The following is a 27,312-nucleotide window of genomic DNA, read 5'->3' on the forward strand; positions in this document are numbered from 1 at the left end:
TCTCTCTGAAGCTGAAATTATACTGCTGGAAATCAGCATGTGTTGAAGAAAAAAACCTTGGGCAGTTGGTGCCAGCATAGTCTGGAGTAGGACTCTCAATCTTGGCTGTGTATTAGAATCACCTGGGAGGTTTTGTTAAACTATCAATGACCAGACCACGCCCCAGACAAAGTAAATCAGAGTTTCTGGGTAAGATCTCAGTCATCAACAGTTTTTAAAGCCCTCCAGGTGATTCCAACGTGTAGCACAATTGAGAATCTCTGGCCAGAGCTTCACATTCCCCGCTTATGTGTACTCTTATCCCAGTGTCCCCTGAATGGAAGCATTCATGATTGAGGAGTTCAGGATCTTAGGGAACAGCCAGGATGGAGTTGGACTCATGAGTAAATTGACTTAAGCAAAAAGAGCTTTCAAACATTGTTTTATGTTCATGTAACTCAGGGACCAGCCCGCTACTGACATCTTCAATTTCTCCAGGCTCTGATTGACGCCACGAACACAGAGAGGGATCATGGTTTGCCTTGCTTACATCTAAGGCCCAGAATCAATTCTTCTGGATTGATTGAATGATGGTTAAACATCTCTTTCCTTCAGGGGGGATCTTTCTTTCCACCCCTAACTGATAGGGTATAACCTGGTCCCATAGTTCCAGCAGAACAGTCATCATAGTTTAGACAGCATTTCCCAGCATTCCAGGAAATATATGGGATGTGGACTTTTGTTGGTGTTGAGGTACAGGGGGCAGTGATTCAAAATATCACAGAACCAGTAGGAAAAGAGAGTTCAGTAGGAATTAGCTCAGGGAAAATGACACACAGCTGCCTGTCAGGATACTGTGCACATAGTGGGAATAGAACTCCAGGTGCCCCCCCGCCCCTCCCCACACACATGATTTTATCAGCAGGCAGCATCATCCAGAACAAAGGCAGCGAGAATAAATTCCTTTAATTTCCAAATGCTCAGAAATGCCTATTGGCCCTTGGTTTGGATGGGTTAAACTAGGAGATTCAGGAGACATTGAATTGGGAGAAGCCACATAGACAGAGTTATATGAGCCAGTCTTGTGCTGGAGAGGTCTGGGTTGGTTAGTGACATTTGGGAGTCAACAGCATAAAGAGGGCATTTCAATCCCCAGACAAGGATGAGCTGCCTCAGGTAGAAGAGACTAAGGAGGGCAGAGGCTGGAACCAAATCCTGGGCTGCCCAGGCTATTAAAAGTTGGGTGGAGGAGAGTGGGCAGACATGGTGGTGAAGGAAAAGGGACACCTGGAGAGGGGCTGGCCCAGGAGGCAAGCAGGGGTCCACGGCAGGGGAAAAAGACTAGGACAAAAACATGACCACTGGATTTGGCAACAGGCCAGTCACTGGGGCCTTGAACAGGGCCATTTCAGTGGTGTGGTGAAGGCGGAGGCTACGGCAGTGAACAGGGGACTCATTCTAGAAGTATTGAGTGTGGTGGGAGCAGAGGAGTGCAGCTGCAGCTGGGGCACATGTGAAAAGGGGAATTTTTAGTGTATATTTTTATGCAGATGGGAATAATTCCAAGGCCAGGGAGAGGGAACAAGGCAGTAGAAAGGAGAAAAAGGGGGTATCCCAAGGAGTTAAGTCCCTGGGAAGATGGGGAATCTTTCCAGAAAAGGGAGGACCTGGCTTTGATGAAGCAGTTATTTCGTTACAGTTCATGTGCTGAAGGACAGAAGTAAAGGTTATTCTTTTTTTCTTTTTTTTCTTTTGAGATGGAGTCTCGCACTGTCATCTGGGCTGGAGTGCAGTGGCATGATCTTAGCTCACTGCAACCTCCACCTTCCAGGTTCAAGCGATTCTCCTGCCTCAGCCTCCCAAGTAGCTAGGATTACAGGCATCCACCAGCATGCCCGGCTAATCTTTTTTTGTATTTTTTAGTAGAGATGGGGTTTCACTATGTTGGCCAGGCTGGTCTTGAATGCCTGACCTCATCATTCACCCGCCTCAGCCTTCCAAAGTGCTGGGATTACAGGCGTGAGCCACCGTGCCCGGCCAGAAGTAAAGGTTACTCTACTTAGCTGGGAGGGAGAATACTTCTTGTTCTTTTTCCCCAGGTGGTTTGTGCTTGGGAGGTGCTGGAGAAGTCTCCAACAGCAAGATTCCTGGCAGTGGAACATAGGCAACTTATACTCCCCTGCCCTAAGCTAATCAGAATTTCAAAAGGCATATTTAGATGTACTGTGTCATATCTGAAACAGTTATTGGTGAAGTGTGGGTGGTTTACCACTATCTAGGTCACATTTATTAAAATATAGAAATCTGAGCGCTCTTTAATCCATAAGATGAAAGAAAATATTACCAGACAGCAACAAGAGTACAAAGGAATGTTTTGTCAGTGTGGCCTCAAAAACAGAGTTTTAGAAAAAGTACAGCAAGAGTCCCAAACAGCATGAAGAAACCAAAATAACACCCCTCTGCTCTGTTTCTGTCTAACTCATGAAGTAGCGATCTAGTCTTTACCCCACAAACAGAAGGAGGAGCCAGTCATCCTCGAGAAAGCAAGCGAGAAAGCGAGCGATTATGACTTGTGAAAATTTCTTACAAAGAGTGTTGCAGGGACATAGTTACTGGATTATATTTCTGGAAATGAACTACTAGTGGTGAAATCAGTCTTCCAGAGAAAATTTTATTTGGATTTTTATAACCTTGTATTTCTTCTCAAAAATTGAGGAGGAGATATCCAAGGAAACAGGAAAAAATATACAGAGAAGGACATCGTTTTAGTTGATTCTTGAGTGCCCACAAGTGAAGTAGGGGCAAATATGCATTGATCAAATGAAAGAGGGGAGAGACTTTCATGAGTGTGAGGAAAATGAGGAAAGCGTTCGGCATCTTGCCTTTCTGGAAAGCGCTCGGCATCTTACCTTTCTAGTACCCTCAGTACCGAGTCCAACCTGCATCACACCTTTCCTCCATGTGCATTTCCTTCAACATCTACACATTTGATCACAGGCTGTCTTTCCAGAGCTCTTGAGACACTTCCTGTTCTCCGAACTTTGGCTCCCACCCTTTCCCTCTCCTCCTTAAATTCTCTCCCTTAGTCCCCATGACAATCATCACTTTCCTGAACACATTAATTAATACTACTTGACCCAAACAGAAAAACATATCCACTCTAGGTTAGGTAAGCAATGACATGGTGCTCTAGGGTGGGCCCACAAGCTCTGTTTGGTTTGTCTTTGCCCAATCATTTCTACATCCTCCTAAATTCAAATCAGACAGATGGCCCAGAAAGTGCAATGGGCAAGTGGTCTGCTTCCCTTGGCCATTATCTCCAGGACGTGCTGTGGCACCAGGAAGTTCACACACCATGAGAGCTTTCAGTGACATCTGCAGGGCCCTGTGGAGGGTGGGAATACATGGAGAAGTCTGGGAAGCGCCCTTGGCTGAGGCCAGAAGGAGTTGGGAGCTTGCCTGCAAGCCCAAGAAGGTGACTCACTGGGAAACAACCTTTTAGATGAGTGATGAGTAGGGATGTGGCCAGGAGCAGCGTGAGGAAAAGACGCCTTTGACACATTCTAAAGCTAAGGTGGCAGGGTGGTTCAGCATCTCTCCAGCTTGCCTTGGGCTCTCTCCCAGTCCAGCTTTTGCTCCTGCTCCAGCTCTGGGCCCCGTGGGACCAGCCCTTGGAAGGGAGCTCCTCCCTCCCACTCTCCGCTGATCTCAACCATAACCAAGAGAGTGAAGGAAATCAACTGCTATCTTGTTGTACATGGTGACCACAAAAACAAAGAGTTGTGCTTGTGGTTGGGAATATCATCTCAGTTGTGAGGATGCGTGTAATCCCGAGTATGCAGAAGTGTGCTTGCGGTTGAAGGTGGGACAGATTACAGACTTCGTCATGTGTTTCTAGGAAACACTGATACCCTTTCCTTGGGGATTATTATTAGACTAAGGATGCCACAGGGGGAAATCCTCAACCACGCTGATGGCCTCAGATCCATGCCCCCTTAGCTTGGCTCTGGGGTATCCAGCTGCACCCACACTGGACACTCTGCCAGTCTGCAAGATTGCAGGGCTGCCTCTGCCTGTGCACACTGTGGTCCCCAAGTATGACCACCCTGCTCAGTGCTCGGTACCAGCTAGTCTCTTCCAGAAAAAGGTGGATGGGTTCCAATCTAACTTATAAAACCTATTTCAATACTATTTTTAAAGATGTTCCATTACCAAGAAACTACTAAAAGTTATTACCTATTTGCAGGGTGGTGGGCATAAGGCTGGGAGAAAGAGTTCTCAATATTGACCTTTTTTGTAATATTTGTTTATTAAGATTTTAATCTTTGTGGGTACTTAGTGTTTATATTTATGAGGTACATGAGATGTTTTGATACAGATGTGCGATGCATAATACTCACATCATGTAAAATGGGGTATCCATCACCTCATGCATTTATCCTTTGTGTTACAAACAATCCAGTTATACTCTTTCACTTATTTTAAAATGTACAATTAAATTATTATTGACTGTCATCACCCTGTTGTGCTATCAAATAGTAGGTCTCATTCATTCTTTCTATTTTTTTTGTACCCAATCACTAGCTCCATCTTTTTCTTACTATTACCAGTGAGTTTCGTACATTCAGATGATTTCTTATTGGTCATTAATGTCATTTTCTTTCTGATTGAAGTACTCTCTGTAGCATTTCTTATAGGACAGATCTGGTGTTGATGGAATCCATTAGCTTTTGTTTGTCTGAGAGTCTTTAATTCTCCTTTATATTTAAAGGATATTTTCACTAGATATACTACTCTAGGGTAAAAGTTCTTTCCCTTCAGCACTTCAAATGTGTCATGCCACTCTCTCCTCAGTAAGTTTTCCACTGAAAAGTCTGATGTCAGATGTATTGCAGTTCCATTTTATGTTATTTATTTATTTTTTCTTGTTGCTTTTAGGATTCTTCCTTTATCCTTACCCTTTGGGAGTTTGATTATTAAAAATGTCTTGAGGTAGTCTTCTTTGGATTAAATCTGTTTGATGTTCTATAACCTTCTTGTGCTTAGATATTGGTGTCTTTCTCTAGGTTTGGGAATTTCTCCATTATTATCCCTTTGAATAAATTTTCTGCCCCCATCTCTTTCTCTACCTCTTCTTTGAGGCCAATAACTCTTACATTTGCCCCTTTGAGGCTATTTTCCAGATCCTGTAAGTGTGCTTTATTATTTTTTGTTCTTTTTTTCTTTTGTCTCCTCTGACAGTGTATTTTCAAATAGCCTGTCTTCAAGCTCATCAATTCTTTCTTCTACTTGATCAATTCTGCTATTAAAAGACTCTGATGTATTCTTCAATATGCCAGTTGCACTTTTCAGTTCCAGAATTTCGGCTTATTCTTTTTAATTACTTCAATTTCTTTGTGAAATTTATCTGATAGAATTCTGAATTCCTTCTCTGCGTTATCTTGAATTTTTTTGTTTTCTCAACACAGCTATTTTGAATTATCTATCTGAAAGGTCACACATCTCTGTTTCTCCAGGATTGGTCTCTGGTGCCTTATTTAGTTCCTTTGGTGAGGAGTCATGTTTTCCTAAATGGTGTTGATGCTTTTCGATGTTCTTTGGTGTCTGGGCATTGAAGAGTTAGGTATTTATTGTAGTCTTCACTGTCCTGTATGGGCTTGTTTGTACCCATCCTTCTAAGGAGGGGTTCCAGATATTTGAAAGGACTTGGTTGTTGTGATCTAAGCTGTATCTGCTTTAGGGGACACCCCAAGCCCAGCAATGCTGTGGTTCTTACAGACGCTTAGAAGTACTGCCTTGATAGTCTTGAACAAGATCTGAAAGAATTCTCTGGATTACCGGGAAGAGACTCATTGTTTTCCCTTACTTTCTCCCAAACAAACAGAGTCTCTCTTTCTGTTCTGAGCCACCTGCAGCTGCAGGTGGAGTGACACAATCACTCCTGTGGCCACCACCACTGATTGCACTGAGACCTGAAGCCAACACAGTACTGATCTCACCCAAGGCCTACTGTAACTACTTCCTGGTTACGGCCTATGTTTGCTAAAGGCCCTGGGACTCTGCAATCAGCAGGTAGAAAAGCCAGCCAGGCCTGTGTCCTTCCCTTCAGGGTGGTGAGTTCTAGCCCCCAGGTATATTCAGAGGTGCTGTCCAGAAGCCAGGGACTAGAGTCAAAAACCTTAGGCATCTACCTGGTGTTCTATTATACTGTGGCTGAGCTGGCCCTCAAACCCCCAAAACCAAGTCCTTCTCACTCTTCCCTCCCCTTTCCAAGGCAGAGGAGCCTCACCGCGTGGCCACTACAGGCACATGCGGGGTGCTGCCAGACTACCACCAACGTCTCCTTAAGGCCCAAGCGCTCTTTCAGTCGGCTTGTGGTGAATGCTGCCTGGCTTGGGACTCACCCTTCAAAGCAGGGGCTCCTCTCAGGAACAGGGCAGGTCCAGAAATGCCATCCAAGAGCCAAGTTCTAGAATCGGAGACCCCAAGAGCCTGCTTGGTGCTCTACCCACCTGTGGCAGTGTTGGTATCTAAGGTGCAAGGCAAAGTCCCCTATACTTTTCTCTCTGCTTTTCTCAAGCGGAAGGAGTCTCACCCTGTAGCCACCACAGCTGGGAATGTGCTGAGTCTCACCTGAAGCCAACAAGTCTGAGTCTTACCCAAGGCCCTCCCTGTAGTACCTCTGTATCGCTGCTGGCTTCTCAGGGCCCAAGGGCTCTTCAGTTAGCAGGTAGTGAATCCTGCTAGAACTGGGTCCTTTGCTTCAAGGCAGTGGCTTCCATTCTGGCTCAGGGTGTGTCTAGAAATGTCATCCAGGAGCTAGGATCTGGAGGGAAGTCCTCATAATTCTGACTGGTGCCCTATCCTGCTGTGGCTGAGCTTGCTATGCCAACATGCAAGACAAAGTCCTCTCCACTCTTTCCTTTCCTCTCCTTAAGCAGAGGGAAGGGGTCTCCTTTAGAGCTGCGAACTGTGCAGCCTGGACTTAGGGGAGGGGTGACACAGACACTCCCTTAGCTGCCCCAGCTGGTGTCTCAATAGGTTGCATGCTCCCCCAGTCTGATGTGTCTGGTCCATGTTCAGCACTAGGACTCACCTAGGAATTGGAGTCCTTGTGGCCTAGACTGCCTTTCAAGTTTATGTAGGACCCCAGAGCACTTTAGTCAATAGTGGCAAGGCTTGAGACAACTCAAGTTCAGACCACTAGGATTGGCAATTCCCTTCTGGCTAGGGCTGATTTAAATGTTCCTTCCATGGGTGGGTGTCAGGAAAGTTTGGTCTAGTTTGTTTTCTGTTGTAATAAGGCAGCACTGAGTTCAGTGCCTCACAAATGCTGCAACCTCCCTCTCCCCAGCTCACAGAGACACGCTCCACACCAAGCCACTGCTGCCAGGTGATGGTGGAGGGGTGGCATCAGCGATCAAGACTTTTTCCTACCTCTTCAGTGCCTCTTTCAACAATGTGAAATTAAAACCACATACTGTGAGTGCTTGCCTGATTTTTCATTCTTACGAAGGTGTAGATAGTTGTAAAATTGGTTTCCTTGCAGGGAGGAAAATCAGTGGAGCCTTCTATTCTGCCATCTTGCTCTGCCCTAAGTCCCTCAATGTTTACCTTTTTATATTATCTTGCATTTTAAACCATGTGAGCCTATCTATATTTAACTTTTAAAACTGTATTATCTCAGAAATTTTCTCCTAGCCAAGAAATTCTAAAAAAAGTTTAAGTTGCTTGGTGAACAGTACAGTATTCATAGTCATAGGTTCTGTGTCAGAAATGTTGCATGTGCCCTTGGCTTCTGACTCAAGGTGACCTCTCCCTGAAGGCCAGGGACTCTGATTTGTCAGGCAGCAACAGGAGGATAATGTTGTCCCCAGTCTCCAGTAATCTCATGGCCTCTGAGGAAGGTATGAAATGGGTGAAATGGTTCCCTGCATCCCCATTCCTGAGGAGGACTCCAGACAGGCAGAGGGAAGGAGAAATAAGCAAGAACCACCAGTACCTTTGAGGCAGACTCACCCATTTCCCACTGGAGACCATCTGCTGGGACTTATTTACCACTAAAGAACTGGAGAACCATGTTGTAGCTCAAGGGGAAAAGCAACCTATGCACTCCCATATGCATTTTTTTTGAGACAAGGGGTTTCACTCTGTTGCCCAACCTGGAGTGTAGTGATGCGATCTCAGCTCACTGCAACCTCTACCTCCCGGGCTCAAGCGATCCCCTTACCTCAGCCTCCTGAGTAGCTGGGACTACAGGTGCACACCACCATGCCCGGCTAATTTTTTTTATTTTTTATTTTTTGTAGAGATGGGGTTTCACCATATCACCCAGGCTGGTCTTAAGCTCCTGGACTCATGCAATCCACCTACTTTGGCCTCACAAAGTGCTGGGGTTAGAGGCGTGCACCACCATGCCTAGCTCTGTATTCATTTTTTTAGTAATCAAGTTTTTCCAGAACATTAAATTTGCTGAAAAAAATGAAAAATTGAAAAGTAGGTATACTAAAACCACGAATTATTATAGGCTTAAATATTTATTTCATTTATATCAAAATTGAATTTATTATAATTTCAGTTGGGCTTAAGTTTATGAAAAATTATTTAAGATTGTCATATGTCAAGAAAATCATCAAACATGGCCATTCTCTCAACTGAAGTGGAGATAAGCAAAGAAGTAGCTTTGGAAAACATAATGGATGAGTTTGCTTCCACTAAAGCCAAGGGGCACATTTTTCCTTTTGCCTCAGGCTCCAGTATGGCTCAGCCCAGCCCTGGTCTTTATTTTAAATTTTGATATTTTGTTCATCAGATTTTTTTACATTAATTTTGATTTTTTAAAAATATGGCATTAAAATATTGTTTATCTCAATTACTGAGTTTTTGGTGTTCCCTTCATTTTGCACTGGTTTGCCACAGTGAACCACAGCCAATCCTTGCCCAGTGGATTGCTTCCTGGATCTCTGTTGTCAAACTTATATCCTCATTCAAATCCTCCCCAGCAGTCCCCTTAATGCCCATGACTGAGGAGCTGTTTCCCTCAGAGAACTTGTCTCTGCATTACATCCTCATCATTCAAAGCTCTAATCCCTGGAACAAACTTCAGTAATTCTGCTTTGCACCTGTAAAGCTATTCAGAGAATCACCAGCAGTTTGTCCTTCAGCCTTGGCTGGAGGGAGTATACAAATGTAATTCTCTTAATCTCTTGCAAGGCCTTTAATCATTCCTAATGCACGCTGTCTGATTGGGCCTGCTAATGAAGCCATTCCCTGACAAGGGGGATCAAAGGAAGAAAGAGTGACACGGAGAGTGACACTGACAATGCACAAACAACTTAGACCCAACTCCCCCAAGCCCCTTCTAGTCTGCCCCCATTGCCCCTGCAGAGGCCACTCTAGCAGAAAGCGCACTAGAGTGGTTCCTTTCCTTTTCCCCAGTTGACATCCTCCCCCGCCAACCAGATGTTTTACAGCTGGAAAGGGGCATGGGCGGTTGTTTCCTTTGTAAAGAGTTGTAGTATGAATATAATTTTCCACACACTGACTCATGTGACTGTCACTCCATCCCTGGACTCCAGCACACAGTTCCAACTCCTTTGCTGGCTTGGGGGTTGGGATGGAAAAGCGACTTTGCCTGTAATTTAAGTTACTCTGTGCCTCAGTTATTCACTCCTGTAGGCAGGCAATAGACTCTGAGTGCTCTCACAGTCCCTTCCAACCACAGGACTCTGCTGGGCTAGTATGAGAATCATCTGGACAGAGCTGCAGTGTGACACACTGCTTCTGGGTGTGCAGAATCAAAGGAAAATGCTTATGGGCACTCCAGCTGACCTAACCACCTCTGACTGTCATTTTAGTGTCATTCAACTTTATTAGGGCTGTTTCTCTGAGCATTTCTTTCCATTAAATGTTTCTGCTTATTTTGGTCAGTCTGTCCATTTTCCATCTCGACTAGGTTCCACTTATGCGAAGGCAGAGAAACCTCATTCCTCCAGGTCCCTGCCACAATGGCCCAGCATGTGGAGTGTGACAGGTGAGAGTGTGGGCTCTGCAACCAGGTGGACCTGGTTGAATCTCAGTCCCACTCTTTGCTAGCTGGATGGGTAGCTGGGCAGATTACCTAAGCAGTCTGTTGGCCCCAGATTCCTCTTGTGTAAAATGGGATGCTGATATGTGACTCAGAATATTGTGAGAATTACAGATCAGGTGCAGAGCTTGGTGTTAAGCACTGAGTAAAGAGTCAAAAGATATTAGCTGTGGAGTGCATAAATGAACCTTTGCATGATAAAAAAAAAATCACCATACTGGAAATACATGAGTGCATTCTTGTTCATGAATTCTAACAATACAGAAGTATATCAAGAAAAAATGAAAGAATCCTTTCATTGACTGCCCCTCTTCATCTTCCTCACTTCCTCAACAATAATAATAGTTCTTTATTTCTCTCTCCTATTTTGAAGAGAAAAGTTAATTATCTAATATGTGAATGTATTCTTACTGTAAATATCTAAGTGATTGGAAGCATACCACCCCCCAAACTGGAGAACGTTCCCTTCAGCACCCCTTTCACTCTTAGTGCTGCCTCTGGAGGTAAGCACTCCAGAGAATCTAGGTAGAGACTTCTTATCTCTACTCTATTCATTTACACACACACACACACGCACACACACATAATGTACACACACATATTTATACATCTTTAAAAAATATACCTATAGCTTTTTCACAAGATGGCGCCAAAAGCGAAGAAGGAAGCTCCTGCCACTCCTAAAGCCAACGCCAAAGCAAATGCTTTAAAGGCCAAGAAGCCAGTGTTGAAAGGTGTCCACAGCCACACACAAAATCCACACGTCACCCACCTTCTGAAGACCCAAGACACTGTGACTCTGGAGGCAGCCCAAATATCCTCAGAAGAGTGCCCCCAGGGGAAAGAAGCTTGACCACTATGCTATCATCAAGTGTCCGCTGCCCACTAAGTCTGCCATGAAGACAGAAGACAACAACACTCTTGTGTTCATTGTGGATGTTAAAGCCAACAAGTACCAGATCAGGCTGTGAAGAAGCTCTAGGACATTGATGTGGCCAAGGTCAACACCCTGATTCGGCCTGATGGAGAGAAGAAGGCATATGTTCCACTGGCTCCTGATTACAATGCTTTGGATGTTGCCAACAAAACTGGGATCATCTAAACTGAGTCCAGCTGGCTGATTCTAAATATATGTATAACTTTTCATATATATATATATATATATATATATATATATATATATATATATGTATGTATATATACATACACCTTTAAAAACATCTTTTAATATTGCAGAATTAAACTACATTTGCTATTCTGGAACTGCTTTTTCTCACTTAGCCATACAATTCAGACATCTTTCCATGCCAGTACACATATATTCATCACAATTTTTAAATGGCAATATAATATTTTAAAATGAGATATGTACAACAGTTCCCCCAATCCATGGTTTCACTTTCCAGAGCTTTAGTTACTCATGGTCAACTGCAGTTTGGTTACCCATGGTCAAACTGCAGTTAAATGGAAAATTCCAGAAAAAACTCATAAGTTTTAAATTGCACATCCTACTTAGTAGCATGATCAAATTGTGTGCCATTCCACTCTGTCCAACCTGTTATGTGGATCATCCTTTTGTCTAGCATATCCATGCTGTCTACACCATCTGCCCATTAGTCACTTAGTAGCCATCTCTGTTATTGGATCAAAAAAACATAGCATGTATAGAGTTCAGGACTATCCTCAGTTTCAGGCATCCACTGGAGGACTTGGAACATATCCTCCATGGATAAAGGGGTACGCTCCAATTACTCCTACTGGTAGACATTTAGATTTTTCTCACAGTTTTTCATTATTATATAAATAAATACCGTTAAGCTCTACAGGCTGAGGACAAAGCCATTCATGTTGGCAGCTGCCCCCATGCAACCTGGAGGCAATCCCTCTCCTATATTGTAGAGAAGCACTTTCTGGGTCTGAGCAAGGACTCTTTTGAGATTAGAGGTCACATAGATCCTTGCACCAGCATGTCTAAAGCCATGCTCATGGCTGCCATCAAGGTCCAGTTCTTCGAAGGCCGTATGGAAGGGGTGGGACTCAGGCAATCTAAATCCTTCACAGTCAGACAATAGAAAAAGGAAAGATGTCTACAGGAGACTGGCTTGCAGTTTACCTTGAAAGACTGGCCAAGAAATTGTAAGTGATATATACAACTGTACTTCTCAGGTATTTGAAGATTGGAAATATGAACAAATGCAGATTTTAGGCATGAGTCATTGTCCAGTGCACACATTAGAAAAAACACACAAAAAACCATCACTTGACTAAAATACTGAATGACAGCAGGTGGTAGAGTTGTTGGATGATATGTCTGCACATTGTAGGCCCTCTGTGAAAATCTGCTGAATGAATGAATGCATTTGTCTGATGTAGAGCCAACTCCAGCTTATTCCACCTTGATTTTCTTTACAAGTTTACCTCATCATTCTACCAGAATCAGAGAAGTGATAAGGAAATGTCTCACATCCATTCTAGCCTGAGACTCTTCCTCTTCCTCAATGCATGCCTGGGTCAGTATCATTAAAGGACACTGTCATTCCATATGTTCCCAAGTTGGAATGAGTAGCCTCAATTGTGTTAATTTGAATATGGCTTCAATATCGCTTTGAGAATGTTTCTATATTCGTGTACCATCAAGCTTATAGATGTCACTGAGACAAGGGTTATCTTATATCATTAAATATGTACAGATTCACATTATATGTTCAGTCCTACACTGTGACAGACATATATGGAGTCTGCCCAATAGAAACTCATCATCTTGTTGGGAAGAAACTTTCTTCACATCTGAAATTACTAGTGAGTTAGGTAATGTACAATATGTACTGTATCAATCAACATTCCAGTCAGGCAAACAGGAATCATGGTAGATGTTTTTAAATAGAGTGTTTCTTACAGGAAATTAGTTACAAAAGTGTTAAAAGGGCTGAAAGAACAAAAATGTAAAGTAAGGTAACCAGAGAATAATAATGACAGGAAAATGGTAGTTGGGAAAGGTGGTGTTGGAGTTCAAGTGTACATGCTGTTGCTTTGTTTGAGGTGCTGTTACAACTGCTGACGGTGCTGGAACCACTGAAGAGGGACCACCCAGGCTAGAGCTGTGACCATTGAGCAGAGGCTGCTTTGGCTGAAGCTGGGGTCATCAAGGGGTTTCAGAAATGTTCAGAGGTGCCCCCAAAGCAGAGACGGGGAAAGAGAACAGTGGCTTCTCTTCCTTTTCCATTTCTCTACCAGAGCCTCTTACTGGAAGCCAGCTGGCAAGGGAGCCTGGGAAATGTAGTTTTCAGCCTCACAGCCCAGAGTCAGAGGGATGAGTGTGGGGCTGAGAGACAACAGGCTATAAATCAACCCAGATATTAAATGTTGTGATACAGGTGATTGAACAAGACAATGTATAATAAGGGAGTGAGCTTAAAACACAGTTGGTATAAACAAAGCTGTAGAAGAGAGACTACAAGGTGCACTGAAGATAGCAAGAAGTTTCCACAACTCTATCAGTGGGAATGTTCTGGATATGAGTGAAGGAACCAACCTCAAACATGCTACAGCTACAAAAGAGGACTTTACTGGGTTGCATGATTGTGGAATACAGGGTATTCACTGGCTCCAGGGATGGCAGGATCCAGGTCTTGAATGATGCTGCTAGGTTCTATCTCCTCAGTTTATTGACTTTGCATGCCTCGACTTCATGCTTCCAACAGACGAGATGGTTATCCCGACTCCCATCTTCCCAGCAGGTTGACCTCATGAGGAAAAGTCATCCTGTTACATCTGGCAGGTCACATCCCTGACCCAATCTCAATAGCCAAGAGGAATGCCACTGTGCCTCACTCCACCACATGGAATAGAGCAGGAAAAGTCCCTCACCGGAACAGTGGGCAGCTGTTAACATTGAAGGAAGATGGGCAAGTGAGCTGAGTGAGGAAAAGCTATGGCCTCCGTGGTCTTCCATATGCACTACAACAGGACATGGGCTGGCTGTGCCCTCGAGAAACTGCTATTTTGTCTGAAACCTGAAGAAGATATAGGATCATTCTTTTTATTTTGTTTTAAATAGGGTTTCCCTCTGTCACCCAAGTTGGAGTGCAATGGCGTGATCTTGGCTTACTGCAACCTTTGCCTCCAGAGTTCAAGTGATTCTCCTGCCTCAGCCTCCCAAGTAGCTAGGACTCTAGGCACCTGCCACCACACCTGGCTAAGTTTTTAATTTTTGTATTTTTTTTTAAAGTAGAGGTGGGGGTTTCACCATGTTGGCCAGGCTGGTCTCGAACTCCTGACCTCAAATGATCCACCCACCTTAGCCTCCCAAAGTGCTGGGATACAGGCATGAGCCACCACGCCCAACCAGATCATTCTTAAACCACAAATAAGCCAGTGTAAATTGATTTCCTCTGAGCGGTAATGCTCACGAAATATGAAGAGTCTTGGTCCAGGGCATCTCCCCATAGTACCTGGGGTGTTCTGAGCACACAGGGCGTTCTCCACACATAAGGTGGTATCAATAGCTGCCGGACACAGGAGAGGCAGCTCAGGCTACTGCAGTCACATGGTAACGTCATGCGCCATAAACACATAAGAAAGCCAGGGTAAGCCCCCAGGAAGCTCCAGGGTATCAACCAGAGTCCCAGAAGGAAGATGGCATACCCAAAGGGTTTAGCTGAAGGGATTTTAATGAGGGAATGATTTATAGAGAGGTAGGAAGAGTTCACAGAACCACAAAAGATGGTGAGGTATCCAGGAACCTCACCATCCTGGGACTATGTATTCATAGGTTTGTCACCAAATTTTTGCTAAAACTCAAGGTGCATATTATTGGGGTGCTATTTGGCATATAAAACATTCTGTCTAGGAAGTTTTGTAATATCATGTCAAGTTAAATACAATTCATTGCAAATAAGAGGTACAAGGCATGATATAATGGCAAGCTAGAACCAAACAAAATTTGTGGACTTGCTAAAACATGGGAGAACAGCACAGGCCAGAATACAAAGTGATTAAGAGTTCAGGCTTTGGTGCTGGAGTCCCTGGGTTCAAATTATTACTAGCTATGAGATCATAAGTGAATTTACTCATGTGTAAAATAGAGGTAATATTGCTTATTCCATAAATTGTTATGAGTATTAAAGGATCAAATATAATATTTGTAAGATGCTTAGAACTTTACTGGCACATAAATACTAGCATTATCGACAAAAGTATACTACTCGTCCTCTGTTCACTCAATACATATATAGTCAGGAGCCACATAACAATGTTTCAGTGAATAAGGAACCACATATACACTGGTGATTTCATAAGATTATAGTATCATATTTTTATGTATCTTTTCCATGTTTAGATGTGCTTAGATGCACAAATACTATTATGTTACAATTGCCCACAGTATTCAGTACAGTAACATACTGTAGGTGTTTGTAGCCTAGGAACAGTAGGCTAGACCAGATAGTCTAGGTGTGTAGTAGGCTACACCATGTAGGTTTGTGTAAGTATACTCTGATGTTCTCATAACAAAACTGCCTAACAACACATTCTTCAGTATGTATTCCCGTTGTTAAGTGACACATGACTGTGTATTAAATATTTACTACAGGCATCATGCTAGGCTCTGGGGATAAGTGGTAAGTAAAAAAAAGACCACATTTCCTCAAGGACTGGGGAGAAAACATTAACTAATAATTGCATGCAGATATAAAATCAAAACAGTGTGAGTGGTGGTGCTTGGAGCCATAAGAGCTGGTAATAACTATTCAGGGGTAGGCCTTCTTGAGGAAGTGACATTTACCCATGACCTAGATGAGTTCACTAGGTAAAGTTCATTAGGTAAAGATGAGAGGGGGGAAAATACCAGGCAGAGGAAACACTATGTCCTCTGTGGCAGAAAGGATCATGGTAGGCATATTAGTCAGGACCCAGGCAGGAAAGCAAAACTTACTCTAGGTGATTTGATAGAGGGAATTTCATACGGGGAGTCAGAGGAGTTGAAAGAGCTCCCAGGGGAACCCTGAGAGTAGCAACTCCAGGAAGCTGGGACTACTGTATCTGTCTGCTAGGGCTGCAGTAACAAAGTGCCACAGACTGGGTGGCTTCATGCAGAAAGTTATTGTCTCAGAGTTCTGAAGGCTGGAAGTCCAAAATGAAGGCGTCAGCAGGGGTAGTTCCTTTTGAGGTCAGTGAGGGAAGGATCTGTTCCAGGCCTCTTTCCTTGACTTGTAGATGACCATTTTCACCTATGTCTCTTCACATCGTCTTCCCTCTATGTGTGTCTATCTCTGTCCAAACTTCCCCTTTTTATAAGGACACCATTCATATTGGATTAGGGTCCACCCTAATGATCTTGCTTTAATTTGGCTACCTCTATAAAGACCACCACCCTAAATAAGGTCACGCTGTAAAGTACTGGGGGTTAGAACTTCAACACATGAACTTGCAGGGGAGACACAATTCAAACCATAGCACCACCCTGGAAGCTGGAAAACAAGGAAAGAAACAGTTTCTGGAGCTTAAGACAAGATAAGCTGGAACCAAGATGGGTAGCAGGGATCACAGAGAGATGGTTGTGTAGTGGGAACTGCAGCCACAGAAGAGACTCCTGAGGAAGAGAAGCAGGAGGAGAAATACTCTGGCTTCTCCTTTCCTTTCACTGCCAATATCTTTTGCCCTCCCCCGCTCCCCACTGGCTGAACTTCACTGGAAGGCAGTTGGCTCTGGAGCCTGGAACAGCCTCCAGTGACACAGAGCAGATTGGGGTGGGGGGGGGGGGGGAAGGGTGGACATCGCTCTGAGAGCAACAATGCAAGACCCATGCAATGAGTTTGTGAGGCCGAATGGACGCCAGGTGGCTGCAAGAGAGTCTGGCACAAGGTGCACCTGGAGAAGGAAGTAGAGTCCAGGTCAGGTAGGAGTTTGGTCCACATGCTAAGAGCCATAGAAATATCAAAAGGTTTTTAATAGAGCTGGAGGAGAGGAGGTGACATGATCAGAGATGTGTTTTGAAAAGACTTATCTGGCTATGAAGTGGAGAGTGGGTTGAGGATAGTGGGGCAGATCATTTAGAAGGCTAAGCCTAAGAGAAAGCCTGTTTTAGAAAAAGAGGGACGTCCTGCTGCCCCTCTCTTTCCCTCCAGTTTTCATACCCTCCACCTGGACTAGACAGGTGTATCTGCCAGTCAAAGCCACCCCTCCCCTGGTGCAGAGGCCCACTCCAAGCTCTCATTGCCAAGTGTCCTTTTTCTAGATCCTCTCCTGGTTCAGTGCCTTTCTCTCTGGGCAGTCCTTCCCATGCTGCAACACTAATTCTTCTTTTGTCACCCACCTGATGCAGGGGGGTCCTTGTCACCTATCTTGCCCACCACTCTGGCTTAATGGTGCTGACTGAGTCCACGGCTTTGGTGGCCACCCATCCGTTGCTGCTGCTTCTCAGATCTGTATTTCCAGACATGATTTCTCTCATGAGAAAAATCAGCCTGCCAGGTATCTCCACTGGAATGTCCAAAGGAATTGGAATCACGAGCTCAGCATGTCTAAAATTGAACACATTATCTTCCCCTCGTATGCCGACCCCTATAACCTGCCCTTCCTCCTGTGTCCCCTATCCTCCTTATGTCCCACCCCCACTCCTGTTTGAATATTTCACCAGAAACAAGAGTAGGGGTGGGACGTAAGGAGGATGTGGGAAAGGACATCATCCTAAACTCTTCCCTCTCACTCCCCCACATCCCATTGCTGTCCAATTCCTGTTGACTCTGTCCTAGATATCTGTCAAAATCCACTTTTCCTGCTACTTCCCTAGCCCAGGTCCTCATTTTCATCTGGGTTCATGCAGTGGTCTCCCAGCTGGCTTCCTGACTCAAGCCTTGCCCCGGCCAGTCCACTTTTCCTACAGTCCAAGTGACATCTATCAATGTAAATAGATCATGTCTTTTCTCTACTTAAAATCCCTTCAGTGATTTCTTATCATCCCCAAGTCAAGTCTGATTACTATCTCTGCACAGTGCCCAGCCCACAATAAATGCTTGGTGATTAAATGAATAAATGACAAACCAATACAGAAAAATTGCTAAGTGTGGAAATGAAAGAAAAGATGCCATTTATTTCTCCTTTCCGACTGTCCAAGACTCAATCTGGAACTGTCCTTGGGTATTTGTGTTGTACTTCTCACACTCTACTAAACCCATCTACTTACCTGTCTGTTTCCTACTGGGATGTTCCTTGGTTGCCACTATATCTCCTAGCACAGTGCCTGGAAGAAAGTAAGTTCTCAAAAAATATGTGATGAATGAATGAATGATAAGGAGAGGTCTGGGATGGGGCTGACTATGAAATGCTTACTAGGAGCAGAGTGTGTCTGTCTTGGATCCAAAGCACTGGGGGAATCAGGATGGGTAGAGAGGCTGAAGGCAAGCCCTTTAGGGGAAGGACAGCAGTGACAAAGGCTGAAAGATCAACGGCAATACATTTTTCTCAGGAGACTTCTTTGGGGCAGTGTTTTCTAAGTTGGGTTCCACGGACCACTGGTCTTGTAAGATGCTCTATCTAGGGTTCTATGTCAACTTAGCAGGTAGAAACATGCAGCCCATACCCCTTGTGTACATCAGCATCTCAAAGAGTCTGAGAAGTCCTGCAGTTGAAAAACCAACACTTTAACCCTTTTAACTCAGTATTTCCTAAACTTATTCCATAAGTCTGAATATACAAAAATAAAGTTTTTTGCTTAATACTCAGTAACATCCCCTTCCACAAGACATGGTGGAAAAAATAGTGTTTGGTGGTTATGAGTATTTTAGAAAAAGGGCAGGAGACGCTTGAATTTCCCCCAGCGTGCCTCGGGTGAGCACTGTGGTTATAGCCACTTGATGAGAACAGTCAGAGGAAGGCTGCTCTGGGCCATCAAGTGCAGATTGTATGGGACAGGTGAAGGCTTGGGGCAGAGACACCCCTGAAGGGGTTGTAGTGAACATAGTACCTGGTGCTTTTCTGGCCCCTAAGCCCATGGGCTTAGAAAAAATTCAGTCTGTGCCAAGGAGGACCCCAAACCCCATCATTGTTTCACAGTGTTCAGTATGGCCTGTACCTCAGGGTGATCACTTCATTTTGCTCTTTTCTCTCCAATGCTCTCAGGGTGGAGGGAACTGGGAGGACCTGTCTGATCAGAAACAACCCACCAGAGGAGGCCCTGCTGCTCCTGGAGGATGCTTCTGCCGGAGTTCTCCTAGTTCCTTGCAAGGAGCCCTGGAAAAACAGATCCCACCCTGGGTCTACCATAGTCTCAGGGACTTTTAAACCAATGCTCAGCTAGAAAAAAACCTCAGGCAGTTTGCGGATAGAAGAGGAAATAATATTAAGCGCCTGCCATATGTTGAATGTTTACTATGTCTCAGTAGAATATTAATGCTTTAGGTTCTTACAGAAGCCTTCCAAGGTGGGTACTCTTATTATCCCCTTTTTACTAATGAAGAAACTGAGACTTAAGGAGGTTAAATACCTGGTAAGTAGATAGAGTAGGGATCTGACCTAAGCTGTCCGACTGTAGGGCTCATGCTCTCAGCACTGTTTATCCTGCTTTCCCAGGAAGCTACAGAGGCCCTTTGGTACTCCCCAGCTCTCCTTGTTTTCCTGCTTCTAAGCATCTGAGTGCATCCTGATAGCTGTGGACAGCAGAGATTTGGAACAGGAGATTGAGGACATCTCATCTACTACCATGCTTGGCACATAGTAGGCACTCGACACATGCTAGACTCTCCCCACTTTCTGTTGCTTCTCAGCACCAGGCTTCACTCTGGACAAGAGTTAACATCTCATCCTTTACCCATGTCTTCTTTGACTGAACATCTGGCTATTAGTGGGAGATATGTCAAAGAAGTATTTATTCATCATTTCATCCAAGAGTACTGCCAGAGCGCCTGCCCTGTGCCAGGCTCAGCCAGAGGCTGGAGATAAAGACATGAATGAGACCCCTGGTGAGGGGTGAGAGACAATCAAAGGGCTCATTTCCATAGAGGATGAGGGGGATTAGCACCTGGGTTGGGCAGGGCACAAGATGGAGCAGGGTGATATGGTTGGCTTTGTGTCCCCACCCAAATCTCATCTTGAATTGTAGTTCCCATAATCCCCATGTGTCATGGCAGGGACCTGGTGGGAGGTAATTGAATCATGGAAATGGTTTCCACCATGCTGTTCTTGTGATACTGAGTGAGTTCTCATGAGATCTGATGGTTTTATAAGGGGCTTTTCCCTTCTTCACGTTGTACTTCTCTCTCCTGCCACCATGTGAAGAGGGCCATGTTTGCTTCCCCTTCTGCCGTGACTGTAAGTTTCCTGAGGCCTCCCCAGCCATGTGAAACTGTAAATCAATTCAATTAATTCTCTTTTTTTAATAAGTTGCCCATTCTTGGGTATGTTCTTATAGCAGCATGAGAACGAACTAATACACAGGGTGACATGAGAAGGCTTCCTGGGAGACAGTGCCTGAGCTGATCTCTGATGAGAAAGTAAGAGGAGGACATTCCAGGTACAGGGAACAACATGTGCAAACACACAGGCTGAAGTAAACAAACAGGAAGCTGTGAAAAAGGACAGTGATGAATGACTAGACCAACTGGGTAATTTTGACCCCCAGGGGACATTTGGCAGCAACTGGAGATTTTTTGTTTGCTATTCACAGTTGTTTGTGTGTGCATGTATGAGCGTGTGTGTGCAAGTGTCTGCTACTGGCATCTAATAGAGGTAGAGGTCAGGGATGCTGCTAAACATCCTACAGTGCACAAGATAACCCCCCATAACAAATAATTATATCTGATCCAAGATGTTGAGAAATCCTGGACTAGAACAACAAACATAAAAACATATTATAGTACTTTGACAATTAGTACTTCATAGTACTAGCACATGAATAGATAGAGAGACCAATGGAACAGTTTGAGACTATAAATACATACAGGAATTTAGCATATGATAAAGGGAGCATTTCAAATCCAGTTAGAATCCAATACATGGTGTTGAAATTCCTGGGTAGCCATCTTGAAAAACATTAAGCTGGAGCTATACCTCACACCATATATAAGAATAAATTCCACATGGATTAAACATTTAAAGGTAAACAATAAAACCACACAAGTACAAAGAGAAAATTTGGGATAAATCTTTCATAATCTTAGAGTAAGAAAGTCTTTCCTAATCCTGACTCACAAACCAGGAACTATAAAATAGGAAATTGATTAAGTCAACTAATAAAAGTTGAAAAAAACTTTTTAAGCTCTTGCATGTGAAACAAACAAAAATCAAACCTGTATATAAGCAAAGTCAAAAACAAATACAAATCTGTAAAGGATACATGCAACTCAGCAGACAAAGGGCTAATTTCTTTAAATTATAAAGATACATAAACCTCTAAAGAAAGGATACATAAACCTCTAAAGAAAGACCTCTAAAGAAAAGACCAATAAAAATATGAGCAAAGCCTGTGAAAAAGTGGCTTATAGAAAAACAATGAAGATAAATAAAAATGACTGTTAAACATATGAAAAGATGTTCAACCTCTTCATGATAAGAAAAATGCAAATTAAAAGTACTGACATGCCTTTTTTTTTAATCTCTCAGATTTGCAAAAACCCAAATTTGAAAATACATAGACATTTCTATATATTGCTGGTGGGTATGTCAACTAGTACAGCCCCTAGGAGGGCGATGTAGCAATATTTACCAAAATAGCAAATGCATATATCATCTAACCCAGCCATCTCACTTTTTAGAGCTTACTCCACAGATACATATATTTGCATGCATATGAAGTGCCATATATACAAGATTATAAATGGCAGCAAATGATTAGAAACAATTTAAATGGTTATTAACTGGTTGCTAACTGGTTATTAACAATTAAACTGGTTAAATAAATTAGAGGTTGGCAAACTACCATCAGGGGCCCAAATCTGGCCTTCTGCCTTTTACTGTAGGACTGTCAAGGGAAAAGTAGTTTTAACATGTTTAAATGGTTCAAAAAATCAAAAGAGAATTATATTTTATGACACATGAACATTATATAAAATTCTAAAATCAGAGTCTATAAATAAAGTTTTACTGGAACACAGCCATGCCCCTGTGTTTACACATGGTCTCTGACTTCTTTTGCACCTTCACAGAGAACTAAGCAGTTTCCCAAGACACTCGCTGTCCCACAAATCCTAAAATATTTACTATTTGGCCCTTTACAGAACATTTTGCTGGATTGGAGTATATCCGTGCAGTTGAATACGCAGCTACAAAAAACAATTTTTAAAACTCTGTATGTATTGCTACAGAAAGGTTTCCAGGCTATATTACTAAATTTTAAACAAGCAGATAAGTAAAGTATAAATTTCATGTTACCATTTGGATTAAAAGGCGGGATATATTTATATTTTATTATAATATGCATAAAACTTATCTGGAAGGAAATGCAAGAAATTAGTAAGCAGTGACTATCTCTGGGGGAATGAGATTGGTGAATATGAAACACAGAAAGAACAAAAATGTGTGTGTATGAAGTATATCAATAATTATTTTTAAAACTATACAGTGGGTAGGATATACATACAATGAAATATTATTTAGCCTTAAAAGAGAAGGAAATTCTGACATGAGTGAACCTTGAGGATTTCATGCTTAGTAATGTCAATCACAAAAGGACAAATATTTTATGATTCCACTTACATGAGGCACCTGGAGTAATGAGATAATAAAGTCAGAAAGTAGAATGGTAGTTGTCAGGGATTGGGGAGAAAAGCGAATGGAAAGTTAGTGGGTACAGAGCTTCAGTCGGGGAAAAAGTTCTGAAGATGGATGGTGGTGATAGTTGTACAACAGTGTGAACGTACTTAATGCCACAGAACTGTATACTTAAAAGTGGTTAAAATGGCAAATTTTATGTTGTATATATTTTATCACAATATAAAAAATATCTAGGCCAGGAAAAAAATAAAAATACACAGTGGTAAATAAGAGCACAGATTCATGTCACTAAAAAGTTGTTGGGCCTGACTTTGGGGGCAATAAGGCTGGAGGTGTCTGCATGGCCTGATCAGAAAGCACCTGTATTCTGGCCTAAGGAGTTTGCATTTTGCATGTCCTAAGGACACTAAGGAGCAACAGGATCCCTTTTGTTAAAAAACAAAATTCTGGAAACAAGAAAAGAATGGACAGAAGAGGCTTGGGTGGGTAGGGAAAGAAAAGGGAGATCTAAACTCTGACTTTTTTATCTTCCCCAAATTCCTACCTAAGGGGCCGGGGGAGTCATACCCTACAAACCATAAAGTCTCATCAGAGGGTTTTTTGTTTGTTTGTTTTTTGAGATGGAGTCTCGCTCTGTTGCCCAGGCTGGAGTGCAGTGCTGTGATCTCGGCTTACCACAACCTCTACCTCCTGGGTTCCAGCAGGCCTCAGCCTACCAAGTAACTGGGATTACAGGTGTGCACTACCACACCTGGCTAATTTTTGTATTTTTAGTAGAGACGGGGTTTCACCATGTTGGCCAGGCTGGTCTGGAACTCCTGACCTCAAGGGATCCACCTGCCTCGGCATCCCAAAGTGCTGGAATTACTGGCATGAGCCACCATGCACTGTGTAGAGGGGTTTTTATTTAACCCCCCCATATAAGGTGATCTGCTTTCCAACCTGGCTCTGGCATAATATCACATAACAAATAAGGAAGGAAATATAAATATTTAAACCCCAAATATATTTTCTTGCCATATCTTGAAAATGCCCTGCAAGGTTGTCTTTTGTGGGAAAAATCTATAGAGAATCTATAGAGATTCTATGGAGAATGCCCTTTCCGCCACCTTTTTCCTCTTTCTTTCCAGACCCAGGAGATAATCAACTAAGAGCCAGGCACCCTTTTAAGTGGGATAAGAAACATTTTACAACCTGCTCTCTCTGAAGTCTGCTGAGAGCTTCTTCTGAACAACACAACTTGGTCACTACAATCCTTTATCTTAACCTAAACATTTCCTTTCTATTGATCCCAGGTCTTTAGATAAACCAAACCAACTGTCCACCAGAAAATTTTAAAATCTACCTATAAGCTAGAAGCCCCCACCTTCGCATTGTCCCACCTTTCTGGAGCAAACCAATGTATTTCTTAACTGTATTTGATTGAAGTCTCCTATCTCCCTAAATGTATAAAACCAAGCTGTGCCCTGACCACCTTGGGCACATGTTCTCAGGCCCTCCCGAGTGCTGTGTCACGGGCCGTGGTCACTCATATTTGGCTCAGAATAAATCTTTTCAAATATTTTACAGAGTTTGGCTCTTTTTGTCAACAATGAGTATCAGAGGGTACCTCTGGAAAAAGAACCTGGGTGCTGGGGAACAGGAGTGGGAAGGAGACTTATTTTTTACTATAAATCCTTTTGTTGGATTTCTACATGTACATTCATTTCCTATAAAAAAATTTGTGTTTATTTTTGAAAGAAAAGCTCTTCAGGCAAATATGATGGAAGAGAAGTACTTTCCCAAAGTATGGTGGAAGGGAAGGGGGAGAGTTTGTGATGGGGTGAGATGATGGGCCTGAACTTCATCCAAGCCTCTGAGGACCCGAGGAGCAGAACCTTGTGGGGATGTGAGTTAGAAGGTGAAGCCCACCGGTTCCTAGCTGACCTCTCTCTGACTTCATGGGCCATGGGACAGGCTGTCTCTGTAGTGATCTCAACAATGCTCAAGGCAGTCAGTGCCTGGCAACAATGGACTTAAGAGAATTCGGTAGCTGCAAAACATCATCCAGGCACTTGGTGCCCAAAGCCTTTGATTACACTGCAGCTGGACATCTAGAGCCTGGATGTCAGCTTGGGGAAAACCCCTTCTTATGCAGAAAGTAAAGCCCAGCAAAGGCCTCCAGGTATTCCTAACAGGAATACTTTTACAGGGCCTTTCCTCCCACCTCCTCCCAGTCCCCTCCAACTCCTTCCCTTCTCTTTGCCCCAAAGGGAACCTTTACACAGCCAAGCTAGGATATTGGGTTTCTGGACTCTTGCTAGGACTTCTCTGAGTCACCAATTTTCTTTTTATTTATATATACTGTGCTTGCCTCAGCTACATTGCACCATAAGATCTTTGAGGGCTTAAATGTCTGCGACATCACAGAGGCATACCAATTTCTGTCTTAGTCCCTTCAGACTGCTCTAACAAAAATAGCACAGACTGGGGGGATTAAACAGCAGGCACTCATTTCTCACAGTTCTGGAGGCTGGAAGTCCAAGATCAAAGTGCCAGCATCAGGCCGTGGGAGGGCCTGACTCCTGGTTCCTAGATGGCCATTGTCTCCCTATGTCTTCACATGGTGGAAGGGGTGGGGAAGCCTTCCCCACACACCCGCCTTTCACTCTGCCGAGCCCAGCTTTCTGCTGCAGTAAACTCTCCTATGGCCAAGAAGGTAAAGGTCTGCTCAGGGCATTCACCTCCTTTCAGTGGTTCTCCACATTCAGCCCATATAGACTCAGCCAACAGGAAACCCACTAACCAAAAGCTGTGTCTTTAAGCATGTGTTCTGTTTGGCCTCTTACCCGTCAAAGGGAACATAGCAGTGAAAATTATAATAAGCAACAATGATCATCATCATTTCCCGAGAGACATCAGTGCCAGCAGTTCCAGTGAGACCCTGGGGTGTCAGTCACTGTATCTGCAAACAGAAAATGCAACTCGCCTGCCTCTTCAGGCATAAAGAGTGCTCTGAACGCTTAGAAAACTGTAAATAGCTTTATAACTGCCAGTTGCTGCTCTTGTTCATAAGTGCTTTGGGGTCACAGCAATAGGGAGCTCTTGAAATAATGTGAAGGTGTACTCTCAGCAATGAAATTAAACAGGCATTTCAGGGCAACCTCAGCTCAGATCCCTGAAGAAAAAAAGAACCTACAGCTTACCTCCAGAGGGGCACTGAGGATCACGTTTCACCCTGAGAGGGGGCTGGAAGGCCCTGGAAGGAAATGACCTGAGGTCGGGGTGGGCCTCCATTCTGCCGGGTAGGGCAGGGAAGATGCTTGGCTACTCTCACAAAGGAGCTTCTAGGATCTGCGTCTTTTTTTCCTCACCTCCTCCTAAGGAAAAAAGTTGTTTTCCTTCCTGCGCCTCAGGGCAGAGCAGAAGTTGAAATGGGCTACTTGTTCCTAATATTATTTACAGTTCAGCAAAGGACTTTGGGTCTCCAACCTCGGGTCTAGAAACTCCTTCTACAGCCTGAAAAGGACTAGGTTAGCAGCAAAGCCGGGGCTCCTGAGATAGTATGCGATCTTCTGGTGGTGCTTTAAGGTTGTGGTATAAACTGAGGTGGTCTCAGGTCTCTGGGAAAGAGAAGATATCACAACAGAAACATTTTTCCAGAAAAGGGTGCAACTTTGGAGCGGCCTTAATAACATGGGATCTAGCGCCACCTAGTGCCTGCTGTGGAGCTTGACGTGGGTCTTGCTCTGATGAGATGGTTTTGTTTTTTTGGAAATTGGCTTTAACCAAGAGAGAGACTGAAATGGAGAAACACATTTTCTGCACACAGGGCTGTCCTCATGCCCACAATGAAGGACTGAGAGTTTGGTGGGAGAAGCCGAAAAGCTACAATCTTAATGTGTCACGGACGGGGGTGTTGGGTGAGGGGATGGGGGAGTCTTTCTCTTGGAGGGAAGCTGGGGTGACTCACAAGTAATATTTAGAGTCTTAGTCCCAGAAGATTGGCTTGAATGTGTCTGCATGAATATTTTTGCTCACACTAGAAAAAAAATGCTGGTGCTATTTTATGACTTCTGTGCTTTTCAAACTAGTTTCTCAGCGCTCTCCCAGAGCCAGCATAGGGGCTGCTTACGAAAAGCCCTCGAAGCCGCTTCACTGTGGAATCCACTCCTGCTCCTTACCACTGTCTGTGGACAAGCAGCCCTCCTTTCTTGTCCTGCCACTGCCTGGCTGCCCCCTAACCGTCTATTAATTCAAGCCACCATTTGCTATTTGTTTAATGTGATTCATTTAAACCTCAGAACAGCCAGTGCAGTGGATATTGGTAATCTCAACCGATCTTTAGGGAGGTTACAGGACTTACTCAAGATCTTTCAGCTCATAAGCAGAAGTGGGATTTGAACCCAGAGCTCCAAAAAAATTTGTTCCTTTCACTACAGTATTCCATCTGCACTGCCAGGGGTAGTGGCTATTGCAGAGGATGCTACAATATCCAGGAGGTTTTGAGGAGACAAAGAACCTCTGAACTAGAGGGCTTCTAGCTCGGAGGACACTTCCTG

At 43.7% G+C, this 27,312-nt stretch overlaps 2 long non-coding RNA genes across 2 annotated transcripts in view; both read left to right on the forward strand.

The window, feature by feature from the left end:
* Positions 1-27,312, forward strand: part of LOC114671954 (uncharacterized) — a 152,012-nt gene that overhangs the window by 95,843 nt on the left and 28,857 nt on the right. The gene's annotated exons all lie outside the window — the stretch shown is intronic.
* On the forward strand, positions 24,789-27,029 carry LOC144333954 (uncharacterized). Its single transcript, XR_013403095.1, has 3 exons — positions 24,789-24,935; positions 25,275-25,469; positions 26,845-27,029. It is a non-coding gene; the product is annotated as an uncharacterized LOC144333954 (long non-coding RNA).

Source organism: Macaca mulatta, chromosome 13 (assembly GCF_049350105.2).
Source record: "Macaca mulatta isolate MMU2019108-1 chromosome 13, T2T-MMU8v2.0, whole genome shotgun sequence".
NCBI lineage: Eukaryota > Metazoa > Chordata > Mammalia > Primates > Cercopithecidae > Macaca > Macaca mulatta.